Raw genomic sequence first — 16,479 nt, forward strand, 5'->3', positions numbered from 1 at the left:
GCACTCAGTACACTGCTCCTAACCTACATATTCACACACTTACCATGATAATCCTGTATTAATACTCTACTACAGTCAAGTTGTTACCATCCACTCACCTGGTGCAGTAAAGCAAACACTGACACTGAGGTTTACAGCGAGAGAAAGAAGGGTGGCAAACAAGGAGAATGGGCAGTCAATGCCTAAGACATGAACTTCCTTGATGGGTAACAAGCAAGGATTTTTAAAGGCAGGGGTACATTTTAGGAAAGCAGAAGTTATGGACAAAATTGTAAATCAATATGTGAAGGTTATACATTCGTTTGGCACGAAAAGTTGTGATATTTTAAAGCAGGGGCTTCAAAGTCATAAGTAGATTCAGGGATTCTTTGATTTGCAATTGGTTAAGGGAGTAAGCCTTTGTGTAAAAACTTGGGGTTAGCAGAAAGGAGTGTTAAGGTTTGGCCTTAACATGTGTTAGTTAAGATAAGGAAACCTGTTAATCACCCTGTGGTGCTATCACAGAGTCAGGCCAAGAGACCAAGCCACAATATACTGAGCCATTGTGATCAATTTAGCAAGATTGATGGCCTGCAGGCATGACTCTCTACTGGCCCCTTTGCTCAATTTAGAACAAAGAGCAACGGTCAGAGCTCAGTCCTCAGTTCCACCTTGTCCCAGGTCTGCTTGACAGTGGTTCACAGGCTTCCAGTTTCTGAAAAACATTTTAAGAACATATATTAAGATGTTGGGCCAGGCGTGGTAGCTCACATCTGCAGTCCCAGTGCTTTGGGAGGCTAATGTAGGAGAATCGCTTGGGGCCAGGATTTCCAGACCACCCTGGGCAACGTTGTGAGACCCTATCTCTACTAACAGTAAAAGAGCCTGGCATGGTGGCACATGCTTGTAGTCCTTGCTACTGAGGATGCTGAGGCAAGAGATTCTCTTGAGCTTAGGAGTTTGAAGTAACAGTCAGCTATAATTGTGCCATTGCACTCCAGCCTGGGTGACAGAATGAGACGATGCTGCTAATAAAAAACGTTATCTTTTAGTTTCTATGGGGAACCAAACACCTGTGACTCTGACTTGATTGGGTGACTATTGTTTAAACTATTATTATCTTCTTAATTTATTTACTTCTCAGGACTAGCTAAGGGCCTAGAATTTCCCTTCAAGGGACTCAATATATATATATATTTTTTTATTCCTGTGCTTGAGGGGTTGGGGAGAGTACAGGCCCCTAAGAGAGGTTTCTGCTCCACTTCAAAAGTCAATCTTCATAAGAGACTCCTCTCGTTTTTTCCTCTATCCATTTGTTCTAAGAGAAAAAGTGATTGTCTTCTTATAAGATAGAAGAAAAGAGAAGTAGAAAGAATAAAGTAAGAGTGATGCAAAGATTAATAAGTTTATCTCTATTCTCAAAACGTATAGATTTGTTGAGACTAAACTGCAAATGTAGGTTGTCAACTTTACAGAGAGGTAGACGGTAATTGAGTTATTACAGTGATACAAAATGCTTAAGGGATGAAATGAAAATCATTGTGTCTACTTTCCTCAATTACCTTCTATAAATTACAGGAGGGAAACCCAGGATGGTTATGTTTAACATAAATGCAGTTACTTACTCATGCTAGATATTGTTAACAGCTCTTCCCCAACTCTAGTCAATGATGATTAATGTCGTACTTCTTAAAAAAAAAAAAAAAAAAAAAAAAAGACTTACAATTTTTATCAAAATTGGCAGTTTTTCAGGCGTAGAGGAACAATATAACCTATATGTTATATTCATATAATTCATGTAAGAGTAAGATCAGTTGAGGGTAAAATTGAATATTTTTGACACTGGAACAAAAGCCACACAGTTTCCCTTGTTAGTTAGCTGGAATTTATCAGTAGCATGCTTGTGTCTCAGTTTATGTCAACTAATCTGAAAACAAAAACATAGACATATGTATGCTAAGGGTCAGTTGTTTAAACATAAATCATCAATTGAGTGTAACCTGAGAAAATGATAAAGAGAATTCTCCAAAATGGGCTTATCTTATCGTTAGCAAAGCAGAACTATACACACACACATGCATAAACACAGTGTCTGACATGAAGAAAGTATGCTTTTTTATTCCTGAGAAAATGTTTGTAGTATAAGAGACAATTTACAAAATTTTAATTTATCGTGAGTAAGCTATTTATTTTAATTATGATGGGAATATATTCCCAAAGTACATTAGACTTTAGATCCAGGCAAAGAATCAGTTGTTTTACTATGATGAAAGTATACAATAAGAATAGACCATACATTTTCATTATAGTACTCTAATTCTCCCTCCCTCTCTCTCTTTCTACACATACATTTAATTTAGTTGAATATTCAAATACCATATTTTGGAACACATAGCAGCATTTGAATTTTTGTGCTGAGTTACTTTCTCTTTTCATACCTAACCTGGGGATACTGAGACATCTGATATTAAGTTTGGCTTTTAACAAGTTTTGCCTTTTTATCTTACATATTTTTTCTTCATTTTTCAATCTTGTTCTTGTTTATAGTAATATGAAACCTTTGTAATGGATATTTAGATTTCGAATCTCCAATGTCTGACATTCAGTTTGACATGTCAAATAATACCTACCAGCATGGATGCTTTGATTAACCAACCAATTTGCCTGTCATTGCTTTACGTGTATATCATCATTGTAATTCTCAACTCCTTGCACTTTTCCACTTCATAAAATTTTCATTAAAATTGTGGCTTTTAATCTGTCTAGAAACATCTATATAAAAACTAGAAACATCTACATAAAAACGTCTACATAAAAACATCTACATAAAAAAAAAGCTTTCAACATTTGTAAAATCTTCATGTCTTTTGTTATTCCCAAGCTTAATGATTCCATGTGAAAACAGAGAAATATCCTCATGCACATAGTATTTCTATTGATAAATTTCCTCAGATCTTGCTAATTATACATACAGAGAGTATTAATCAAAATGAAATGATCAAGCTTTCCAATAATCAAGATATTTTTCTTCTTACCAATGAATTTTTGCTTTGGCACATCTCTGCTGCATTCAACTATAAACCTGAAACTTTTATGTTTGCTACTAGTGCTTCCTTCTCCACTCAAATAAGTAGAGCAGAGTACCAATACAATATCAATGGAAGCCAGTACTTAAGAAGCAGGTTCAATAGTTTTTTTCTTCCACAAGCAGATGCTCTTGAGGGAGAAACTGGCTATATGCAAGGTCAGTGTAAATGAGAGAAATGGAAAAAAATATATATTATTTCTACTTGATTAAGACTTGATTTTAGAGATACTCATCTAGGTCACCATATTTTACTTTTTTTTTTAAAGAGAGATAAAGTGTTGCCCAGATTAACAATCGTAAAAAAAAGTTTTTTCCCAGCCATATACTTAAATTAAATAGAATTAAATATAGCTCCTGAATAGCAATGGGTATGCATTAAATTATGAGTAGGATTGTGCATTTGTAAAATATTAGGCTACAAGTAACACTTTGGACTTAATTTACTCACTTTCTCATTCATATATATCATGGAACCAATGCATGAAAGTAGAAAATAAAGCAAAAGAGAATTTGCTAGGTATTTAGAGGGGGAAAATTAAAGTGCAAGGCACCCATATAAATTTACTTTTTCTTAATTTATGAAGTATTATATCATATTATATTCACACTGACAATATAGCAATTGCGTTAAAACTTCACCCAATGCTGTTATGATCCCCTGAAATACATTTTAATTTATCTTCAAAAGGTATTTTATCCTCTGAGCTTTAAAAGAACATGAAATAGCTTCCATTCCTGTCTGGCCTTCCTATATTTAACCTTCTCTTCTATTAAATGATTAAAAATAATTTTAAATAACAAAGCTGCATCAAGTAATTCATCTTTTGAACATGTCAAGGTTCTTTAAAGCTAAATTGCTTTTAGTAATAGTTGGTTTCAATTACAAATTAACTTTGATTTGTTGCTGTTCTTTTCTGTGGCACTTGACTGGAATGAATAACTGCGGTCTGTAAATTCTAGTCTCAAACTTACACTTAGCAATTCATTAGGAATCGTTTTGAGAGACACAAGGAAACATAAAAGAAACAAAAATAATTCTTCCACATAAAGCTTTCTCCATCAGAAAGACTAAGTTCAAAACCAAATTATCTTTTTTCATATTTTAATTTTAACTAAAAAGTTATTGAAATAAAAATGTACTTAAATGTTTTTCCTTTTAGGGCTAAAAGGAAAAGTCTCTTTTCTATAAAATGTACTAAAGTTAAAGCACTCTTCATAATTAACAAATGTTTTAGTCACTTATACTTTTAAACTCTTTTGCTATAAAAAACTGTCACCATTTGACCTTTTCAGTTTCTTATAGAAAAAGGTGAAATGGGGCTTTGCCATCTGAATTGGAATGAAAGTCTGTGCATGCTAGGTGACATCTTTAGCTTCACAATGAAAACTTTCCATACCAAAAGGAAACTTGTGCAGTGAAGCTCCCAGGGTTATTTCTGTCTCTATCTATGTCATTATCCTCACAGCTTTAGAATCCTTTTAAGATCAACAAGCCAGTTTGTAAGAACAGTTCATGTGGAGGATATATGCAATATTTAAAGTCTGTAGCATAGGTCAGGCATTTCTATATACTGGTGGTACAAAAGAGACTAAATTTAAGTTATCATCAACAAATTCCACCTACCTATGTTTAACACATTGAACAAATGTACTTTTCCTGCCAGCTGGGCTTCAGATATTTTTTTAGGAATTTCAGCTTGAACAGTCCTGTCCACTCAACTGCAAATAATCTTCACTCTCTTACTCCCATATTACAAGTTATAAGCTATCAGAAATCATTGAACATCTACTTCTTCTAATCCTCCCTTCTTTTCTCTTTATATTATCCTTGAATGGCTTTAGTTCTCTTTCTATAGGTCTTGTGTATCAAGATATCTTAGCTAATCTAATAAGAACTATAAGAAGTGTTCCTCTTGCTACATCAACCCTGTAGAGCTTTAAATTTAAAACAGTAAAACTCTACTTTCTCTGTTTCTATATTTAAGATGCTAAGCTGTGACAAACCACTCAACATAAAGATTGTAGCCAATATATTTTATAGTCTTCATTCTTAACTGAGTGAGCTTTCTGCACCACTTGTTCATCCTTTCAAGAGCTGTCTGACTGACATCCCTTTCTCATTCTTCAAAGATGTTACTAGACTAGAGTAACTGAAGGAGAATTACCATGACCTGTTTCTTTTGTATCTCTAACATATAGGAATGTATACCCTATGTTAGATGAAGGAACAAATATTCCAAATTTAATGTCTCTCTTCAACTTTTCAGTTTCTCCTGAAACACTATCATCAGTCTCAGCAGAAAAACGAGATTTTATAAGTATAATTCCTAAAATAATTGAATACTACTTTGTTTCTGGCTATACACTATTTTGATATTTTTCTATTTAATTTGCATAGCATTTCTCATAAAATAGGTCCTATAATTCACATTTTACACTTGAGAAAGATAATGATTCAACTGTTTGAGTAATAATTCCAAGCTAATACACACAGAATGGGGCAGGGTGATATGTGTCTGACATCATATACAAGTCTGGTGACAAAGTTCTGAATCTTATTCATTAAAATTTCTCTATCTCCTACACTTGCGCTTGCAATTTTTTATGATTTGCACATTTCAAGTTTGAGATTTGTTTTGAAACCCTGAGGCAATTAAAAATATAATTTTTATGTAGGGGTCTTTACTCAATCTTGATTTTGTATATTGTGAAGTGGAGATTTACTTCTTTTTCTGTATAGATAAATGTCTCAGCACCCTTTTCTGACAAGTTTAGGATTCCTCACTGATACACAATGCTAAATCTCACTGTCTTAATTAACTCTTTCATATATACATGTATCTGTAGGTTCTTCATTCTCTTCCATCTATTATTTTATGTAGTCTTATATTGACATCCTACTATTAAAACTATTAGGGCTGTATAATGTTTATTAATATTTAATATGGTAGTTTCCTAATATTGCTAGACTTCTTCAAAATTTCTTGGCAATTATATATTCCAGAGTAATTATTGCATTGAAACTTATTCAGGTCATATGGGACATCTTCTAGTACTGGAGACAGAAAAGAATATTATTTTATTCTAAATTTAGAAACTACAAAAATCTCATGGATTTCAAGATTCAAATTAAACTTTAATCATCAAAGATTCAAGTTTAATTTATTCTTATTAAATCACAGAATTTTAGGTATAGAAGGACTTTTAAAGATCATCTAGTTCAACTCATTTCTTTTATCTGAGAAAACTGAGACTTGGAGAAGTAATTTGCAAAATATCACACATTGAGTGTCAGAGTATGTACTAAAATTACATCTATTAAGTGAGTAAAATAGAAAGATTCTACTTTTAATTCTCATAGTATTTAAGCTAGCTTTAATGTTTTTCTGATTCCAGAACTCATTAACCAAAGAGTTAGTGATAATTCAATGTATATCAAAAGATGAAACACTGACTGGCTAATAAAAATAATTTGGAAACACATAATTAATATAGTTTAATATGTATTTGAATATTTGTATTATATTTGAATAGCTTAATATGAATTGAATATTACAAAAGGGAAAATAGAAATTCTACTTCTAGTAAAGGAAGTGTAGCTATCTCTAGACCAATATTCTTAACCAATAAGAAAAGTCAAATTCAAATAAACAAACAAACAAACACCATACAAATAAAATGAAGGACTAAGAGTGGGTGTGAACTTAAGAATACAATATACTAGGCAGAAGGAAAGGGAAGGGAGGTGAGCTGAGATTTTGAGCCCCACTTCTTGATGTTTATTGAGTCCCAAGGAGCAGTTGAAAGGCTCAAAAGCCAAGCAGTAAGTGACTGGTTAGGAACATCAATTGGAGTAGACTTTCTAAAATTCTTAATAGACTAGAATAAAAGCTTTCCTTTTTATGGCCCCACATGGAGGAGGAAGGCTGAGAGTTTTACATGTAGCCCCTGAAGTGCTATATCTTAGAGGAGTAAGGATGAGATGGGATTAGGCAAGTCTTTTCAAAGACAAGTCCAGCTTCAAATCAGTAAATCTGCTGATTAGCTTCTATTCTATCTGCCCAGCCAGAGCAAAATATATTAAATTTTAATATATTAAATTTTTATACATTTTAATAATTTTTTAAAATTTAAAATGTAAACTTTCACCAAAGGAAAGTAACACTATCCAGACTCTAAAATTATTTCTTCAGGTTTTCATAGAAACTAAAAAAACTTACATATAAAATAATAAGCTGTTAAAAAAGAAAAAAATGAGTGATAGAACAAATAGTTGATATAATAAAAATAGATCTGCAGGAGATTCAGAGGAGTTATTAGGTGTGGATGTGATTAATGCTTTAAAAGGCTAGAGAGTACCATGTAGAATTTTATCATACAAGACAAAACCACAAAAACAATCATCCTAAAACAGAAATTATAATAAATGAATATAAGCGATGAATATATCATTTTAATAGCAATTATAATAAATTATAATAAAACAGAAATTATAATAAATGACTATAAGTGATGAATATATCATTTTAACAACAAAGTGGATTGAGTGTAAAATAAGTTGAGTGGCCTGAAAAAATTAAATAAAATATCTAGGCTGACCCATGAAGAGGAAAAAAAGAGGAAATAACTCAGAAGTACCAGGGAGAAATATAAGATTCAGCAAAAATATCTAATTTTTCTTTAATCAGAGTCTCAGAATGAAAAGAATGTTTTAGAAGAATTAATACATAAGGACATAAAAGCTAATAATTTTTTACAACTAATAAAAATAACTCAAAGAACAGATTTAAGATTTAACAATTTAAATTTAAGTTAAATTTAATTTTAAGTTAAATTTGGAATCTTTATCTTAAATTTAACAAATTTAACAAATTTAAATTTAAGATGTAATGATTCCAAGCAGTATAAATTAAAAAAAAAATAATCATTTATGTTTAGTTTACTTAAAAGAAAAAATATAACAATAATAAAAAATTAGAAGATGAGGTTAACTTCAAAAAGAAAACAATAAAGCTAAATTCACTATTCAAACCAACTAATAGAAACCAGGAAGCAAGAATGAAATTTTAAAAGCATAGAAGAAACAGCTGCTAAACAAAAATTCTATATGTACGAACATTTCCTCAATGAAGAAGCAACAAAGAAAAGAGAGTCCTTATCAACAGATCCACACTAAATGGAGTTCTTCTAACAGAAGAAAAGTGGTCTCAAATGGAAGGAAGAAGATATAGAATGGGAAGAGTTGATAGGTGGTTATTTCTAAATAAATGTGGGCTATGTAAAACAAAAATGATATCTTATAGAGTATATAAATTTACAACAAATATAGCACAAATTGTAAAAAGGGGGTAAAATGGAGCAAATGTATTTTATATTATTTGTGTTATTATAAGAGGTATAATCAACCAAGAAGATATAGCAAATCTCAATGTGTTTATATCTATCAATAATCTCATGCAATCAATAGCTATAATTTTTAAGTGACATACATATAAGAAATGGGATAATCTATCATTGTAATAGAAGATTTCAACATATCTCTCTTAGTAACTAAAAAAATTTTCAAGAAAATTGCGTATTTATTCAAAGCGATTGACAAAAGGGAAAGATAGACTCCTGATAAAAAGTGTCAACAAAAAATCATGACATCTGTTGAGGAAAAGAAACTTCATTTTCTGAAAAGCAATCTATAGATTGGGGAGACCTAGCCTTTGGATCAAAACGAAAGTGTGCTTTGATCTAGGCCAAAAGAGTCTAAGACAAAAACCTCAGGGTAGGGGGAGATTAGGGTCAGAGTCCTGAATGGATGAATTTCAAGTCCAAAACCACAAGTTTCTTTTATTGAGTGGCTCCAGGTGGTCAACTGTGGTGGCCTGCTGGTCTGTTGCGGAATTTTAGCTGTAGTTTGTTTCAACGTTGATAAAAAGAACTGGGGAGGGGGGAGGGGGGAGGGATTGCATTGGGAGTTATACCTGATGTAAATGACGAGTTGATGGGTGCAGCACACCAACATGGCACAAGTATACATATGTAGCAAACCTGCACGTTGTGCACATGTACCCTACAACTTGAAGTTTAATAATAATAAATAAATTAAAAAAAAAAAAAAAGAACTGGTCTGGTTTGATAACAAAAAGGAGGTTTTGAAACATTTTCTGAAAATGCGGAGTCCATGACGGCTCCCTCATCCTGTCATGCCTGCCTGGTTCTATTTCAACTTTTGGGCATCTCAGTGAGTCACAGGGAGTCCATTTTGTCTGCCAGCTGGAGCATTATTTTGACAGAGAATAAAAAGTGGAAGAGGAATTTTATTTGGAATATGTATTGGTAGTATTTTTGAACTCTGGGTAGTTCTTGAAAATGAGGGTTTGAGGATTAGAAATTAATCTTGTCCTTGTAATAGTGCAAGTTTTTTGGAGGTTGGGCCCTGAAGCAGTAAAGGGCAAGCCCATGAGATTTTGCCTATCACCAAGCATCCAGTCATAACAAGTTTTATTCCTTGAAAGTATACTCTTCCCCTAAAAGCAGCTTAATCAATACTTCCCCTACGGGGCTTTTAATGCTACCATAAGAGAGTAAGGGAAAACTCACAGTACTCTCTCAACTATCTTCAAATAAAAATTTGAAGGAGTCTAAATTTCTCTTCCATGTAAGCTACAATTAGGTGCTAGCCTAAGTTTTGCAATTCTGGTTTTATACACTTCTTTTTCAATTCCAACAGTGATTAATTTAAGAATTCTCGTTGGAAATTGGTGTATTTATTATGCTTAAGTTCTTCTAAACTTCATAATATGAGAATATAAAGTTTTATATGATTAGAAAAGTTTCATTAAAAAACCTTTTATATCCTCATATATGTATATAAGGAGTACAATTTGAGACTTATGAGCGAATTTACTTTATCCTTAATAATGCCTAGTTTCAAATCATTTCAACAATTTTAGAACAGGACCCATTGTTACCTGATTCAGATCATAGCGATCATTTTATACTGTAAAGAATGCTAATTTTGATGGCTACTTCGTCTGTTCAAAGGCAGATGTGAAATAGATAAATTAAAATACCACTACTTATATACTAAAAAATAGGAGAAAAGAATTAAAAGTTTAAGTAGTATATTCTGCTTTAAGTTTAGGATAGGAAAGCAATTAGGCCTGCAGTTGTTCCATGGGCTCCTGTATCATCCTTCAGCTTCTCTGACTCTTAGACTATATTGATAGGTGTTTGGCTCTACAGTGCAGGGCCCTGGATTCTGTAAGACAACTTTATTACCAAGGTTGGAAGCAAGAGAAGAACAGATACAGATTTTCTTCTGTTATCTTGAGGTTACAGCTCATGCTTGTGGGTTCTAATCCACTTGGGATGTCTCTCCCTGACTTCTGCCTGCCCTGTGACTTCAACCTGTATCACGGAAACACAGCCTTACAGAGCATGTTCAAGCAGTTCCCACAAATATGTAAGCCAATTCTCAAGGATAAACACTTTATAATCTTTATATCTATTTATCATCTATTTATCTCTCATTTATCTATTATAATATCTATTCTAGTTTTAGTTTTTCTTGTCTTGTTGAATGCTGATTCCACAGTGTAAAATAAAAAGAGAGAGAAAAAGGAGACATAAAATACTTTTTTTGCCAAAAGAGAGTATTTAAATTATAAAATTGAACTGGAATGACCAGATTGGGCCCAATTTGTCCCAACTTGCCCTATAAAGTATAATAATTTCAATTTATGGAAACTGACTAAAAGCATGTATGTGTGTGTGTCTGTGTATGTGTGTGTATTCCTTTCTCACCTTCAATTCTAAAATAGTCCTTAAAGACATTCATACAGCCAACAGACACATGAAAAAATACTCATTACTCACCATCAGAGAAATGCAAATGAAAACTACAATGAGATACCATCTCACACCAGTTAGAATGGCAATCATTAGAAAATCAGGAAACAACAAGTGCTGGAGAGGATGTGGAGAAATAGAAACACTTTTACACTGTTGGTGGGACTGTAAACTAGTTCAACTATTGTGGAAAACAGTGTGGTGATTTCTCAAGGATCTAGAACAAGAAATACCATTTGACCCAGCCATCACATTACTGGGGATATACTCAAAGGATTACAAGTCATGCTGCTATAAAGACACATGCACATGTATATTTATTGTGGTACTATTCACAATAGCAAAGAATTGGAATCAACCCAAATGTCCATCAGTGATAGACTGGATTAAGAAAATGTGGCACATATATACCATGGCATACTATGCAGCCATAAAAAAGGATGAGTTCATGTCCGTTGTAGGGACATGGATGCAACTGGAAACCATCATTCTCAGCAAACTATTGCAAGAATAGAAAACCAAACACCACATGTTCTCACTCATAGGTGGGAATTGAACAATGAGATCACTTGGACACAGGAAGGGGATCATCACACACCGGGTCCTATTGTGGGAAGCGGTGGGGAGGGATAGCATTAGGAGCTATACCTAATGTAAATGACGAGTTAATGGGTGTAGCACACCAATATGGCACATGTATACATATGTAACAAACCTGCACATTGTGCACATGTACCCTAGAACTTAAAGTATAATAATTAAAAAAAAAAAAAGAGTTTACCTTAGGTACTCTATCACGAGCTTTCCTAAAACTCTGTTTTTTCATCTTTCTCTACTGGTCTTAAATTTATAACTTCTATGATATCTTCACATTTAACTATATCATATGGAATAAAGCCAAGAAATATTCACCAAATGCCCATTATATTAATGGCAAGGAGCCCATAAATCATACGTGTATGAATACACACATATATATTACATATTATACATTTGTGTATTAATCTTTTCAGGCTGACATAACAAAATACCCATAAACTGCATGCATAGACAATAGACATTTATTCTCTCACAGTCTTGAAGCATGAAATTATGAGATCAGGGTGTCAGAAATGGTCGGTTTCTGATAAGGGCCCTCTTTTGGCATGCAGACAGCCATGTTCTGGCTGAATCTTCACATGGCAGGGAAAAAAGAGAGAGAGAGCACAAACTCTTCAGTGTGTCTTATAAAGCTACTAATGTCACCATGAGGGCCCTACCCTCTTACCTCATCTAAACGTAATTACCTTCCAAAGGCTCAGTCTTCCAATTCTATCACATCACATTGAGTGTTAGGAGTTCAGCATATGAATTTTGAGGTGATGCAATTCTGTTCATAGCTCACACGTATACCTCATATTAAGCACCGTTTTCCATACAATATCGCGATATTATTACCAACACCTAGTCCACATTCTTTTGGGAAATTTTATGATTTAGGGGATTTTGATCATTACTTGACTAATATGAACCAGAAAGCACCTGAAGAATCTATAGCAGAGCAGAATACTAAACAAAAGTCAAATAATTCACCCAATAACCCTCATCCAGGAAATTCTGTCCTAGGATAATCACTCTTAAATAAAATCTAGCTAGCAAACTTCAACTGAAAGTGGAGGGAATGATACAACTTCTCAATATTTAATTGTAAAAATTTATAGAATCTCTTGAAAAAGTTACAAAAAATGTTTGAAGTCAGTATTACTTTACTGGAGCAAAATAATAGGTTGAACATAGTTTTAAAAGGGTAAGGTTTATGCAAAGAAAGGAGCGCAAAGGGTCTTGAATTCCAGATTAAAGAAATTAAATATAATAGAAAAAATATGGAAAAATATTTGGAATTATAGAATGTGGAAAAGTTACAGTTTAGTTAGTAACAGAGAAATAAAACAATTTTGCAGTGATACTGATTGTGTTGGGAACAGAACAAAAGTCAGTGCCATAGTAGTCTAAAAATTAGATAGTCAGTGTATGTGCTAATACATGACTTAAAGGAATTGTGGTACAAAATGCTGTTCTCAGAGGCCTGATCATTGACAAATATGAGACACTTGAGGTATTATCTATATTTTATGTGGTGGTAACAAAGCATTTGTGGAGCAAAATGTGCTAAAATGTGCGTAGAGTTTGGAATCAGAGTGAACCATGTTAAATTTTTATCTAGATAAGTTACTTTTTTTTGTAAATATGGAATTTCTCTTTATTTATTTTTGTTCTTGTTTAAATTACACTTTAAGTTCTAGGGCACATGTGCACAATGTGCAGGTTTGTTACATAGGTATACATGTGCCGTGTTGGTTTGCTGCACCCATCCACTTGTCATTTACATTAGGTATTTCTCCTAATGTTATCCCTCCCCCAGCCCCTCAAGCCCTGACAAGCCCCTGTGTGTGATGTTCCCCACTCTGTGTCTAAGTGTTCTCATTGTTCAATTCCCTCCTATGACTAAGAACATGTGGTGTTTGGTTTTCTGTCTTTGTGATAGTTTGCTGAGAATGATGATTTCTAGATTCATCCACGTCCCTGCAAAGGACATGAACTCATCCTTTTTTTATGGCTGCATAGTATTCCGTGGTATATATGTGCCACATTTTCTTTATCCAGTCTATCACTAATGGACATTTGGGTTGGTTCCAATTCTTTGCTATTGTGAGTAGTGCCATAATAAACATATGTTTGCATGTGCCTTTATAGTAGCATGATTTATAATTCTTTGGGTATATACCCAGTAATGGGATGGCTGAGTCAAATGGTATTTCTAGTTCTAGATCCTTGAGGAATCTCCACACTGTCTTCTACCGTGGCTGAACTAATTTACACTCCCACCAACAGTGTAAAAGCATTACTACTTCTCCACATCCTCTCCAGCACCTGTTGCTTCCTGACTTTTTAATGATCGCCATTCTAACTTGTGCGAAATGGTATCTTATTGTGGTTTTGATTTGCATTTCTCTGATGGCCAGTGATGATGAACATTTTTTCATGTGTCTGTTGGCTATATAAATGTCTTCTTTTGAGAAGTGTCTGTTCATATCCTTTGCCCAGTTTTTGATGGAGTTGTTTGTTTTTTTCTTATAAATTTGTTTAAGTTCTTTGTAGATTTTGGATATTAGTCCTTTGTCAGATAGATAGATTGCAGAAACGTTCTCCCATTCTGTAGGTTGCCTGTTTACACTGATGGTAGTTTCTTTTGCTGTGCAGAAGCTCTTTAGTCTAATTAGATTCCATTTGTCAGTTTTGGCTTTTGTTGCCATTGCTTTTGGTGTTTTAACCATGAAGTCCTTGCCCATACCTATGTCCTGAATGGTACTGCCTAGGTTTTCTTCTAGGGTTTTTATGGTTTTAGGTCTAACATTTCAGTCTTTAATTCATCTTGAATTAATTTTTTATAATGTGTAAGGAAAGGATCCAGTTTCAGCTTTCTACGTATGATTAGCCAGTTTTCCCAGCACCATTTATTAAATAGGGAATATTTTCCCCATTTCTTGTTTTTGTCAGGTTTGTCAAAGATCAGATTGTTGTAGTAGTGTGGTGTTATTTCTGAGGCCTCTGTTCTGTTCCATTGGTCTACATATCTGTTTTGGCAACAGTACCATGCTCTTTTGGTTACTGTAGCCTTGTAGTATAGTTTGAAGTCAGGTAGTGTGATGCCTCCAGCTTTGTTCTTTTTGCTTAGGATTGTGTGGGCAATGCAGACTCTTTTTTGGTTCCATATGAAGTTTAAAGTAGTTTTGTTTCCAATTCTGTGAAGAAAGTCAGTGGTAGCTTGATGAGAATGGCATTGAATCTATAAATTACCTTGGACAGTATGGCCATTTTCACAATATTGATTCTTCCTATCCATGAGCATGGAATGTTCTTCCATTTGTTTATGTCCTCTAGTTCTCCTTGAAGAGGTCCTTCACATCCCTTGTAAGTTGGATTCCTAGGTATTTTATTCCCTTTGTAGCAATTGTGAATGGGAGTTCACTCATGATTTGGCCTTCTGTTTGTCTGTTATTGGTGTATTAGAATATTTGTGATTTTTGCACATTGATTTTGTATCCTGAGACTTTGCTGAAGTTGATTATCAGCTTAAGGAGATTTTGGGCTGAGACGATGGGGTTTTCTAAATTATACAATCATGTCATCTGCAAACAGGAACAATTTGACTTCCTCTTTTCCTAATTGAATACCCTTTATTTCTTTCTCTTGCCTGATTACCCTTTCCAGAACTTCCAACACCATGTTGAATAGGGAAATGTAAAGGAACAGAAATCATAACAAACTGTCTCTCAGACCACAGTGCAATCGAATTAGAACTCAAGATTAAGAAACTCATTCAAAACCGCGCAACTACATGGAAATGGAACAACCTGCTTCTGAATGACTACTGTGTAAATAACAAAATTAAGGCAACAATAAAGAAGTTATTTGAAACAAACGTGAACAAAGAGACAATGTACCAGAATCTCTGGGACGCAGCTAAAGCAGTGTTTAGAGGGAAATTTATAGCACTAAAATGCCCATATTAGAAAGCTGGAAAGATCTGAAATCAACACCCAAACATCACAATTAAAAGAACGAGAGAAACAAGAGCAAAGAAATTCAAAAGCTAGCAGAAAACAAGTAATAACTAGGATCAGAGCAAAACTGAAGGAGATAGAGACATGAAAAACCCTTCCAAAAAATCAACGAATCCAGGTGCTGGTTTTTTGAAACGATTAACAAAATAGACTGCTAGCCATACCAATAAAGAAGAAAAGAGTGAAGAATCAAATAGACACAATAAAAAATGATAAAGAGGATATCACCATTGATCCCACAGAAATACAGACTACCATCAGAGAATACTATAAACACTTCTATGCAAATAAACTAGAAAATCTAGAAGAAATGGATAAATTCCTGGAAACATATGTCCTCCCAAGGTTAAACTGGGAAGAATTTGAATCTCTGAATAGGTCAATAACAGGTTCTGAAATTCAGGCAATAATTAATAGCCTACCAATCAAAAAATGTCCAGGACCAGACGCATTCACAGCCGAATTCTACCGGAGGTACAAAAAGGAGCTGATAGCATTCCTTCTGACACTATTCCAATCAATAGAAAAAGAGTGAATCCTCCCTAACTCATTTTATGAGGCCAGCACCATCCTGATACCAAAGCCTGGCAGAGACACAACAAAAAAAGAGAATTTTAGACCAGTATCCTTGATGAACATTGATGTGAAAATCCTCAATAAAATACTGGCAAAGTGAATCCAGCAGCACAACAAAAAGCTTATTCACCACGATCAAGTCGACTTCTTCCCTGGGATGAAAGGCTGGTTCAACATATGCAAATCAATAAACATAATCCATTACATAAACAGAAACAATGACAAACCACATGTTTATCTCAATAGATGCAGAAAAGGCCTTCAACAAAATTCAACAGCCCTTCATGCTAAAAACTCTCAACAAACTAGGTACTGATGGAACATATTTCAAAATAACAAGAGCTATTTATGACAAACCCACAGCCAATATCATACCGAATGGGTTAAAAC

Source organism: Chlorocebus sabaeus, chromosome 23 (assembly GCF_047675955.1).
Source record: "Chlorocebus sabaeus isolate Y175 chromosome 23, mChlSab1.0.hap1, whole genome shotgun sequence".
Classification (NCBI taxonomy): Eukaryota; Metazoa; Chordata; class Mammalia; order Primates; family Cercopithecidae; genus Chlorocebus; species Chlorocebus sabaeus.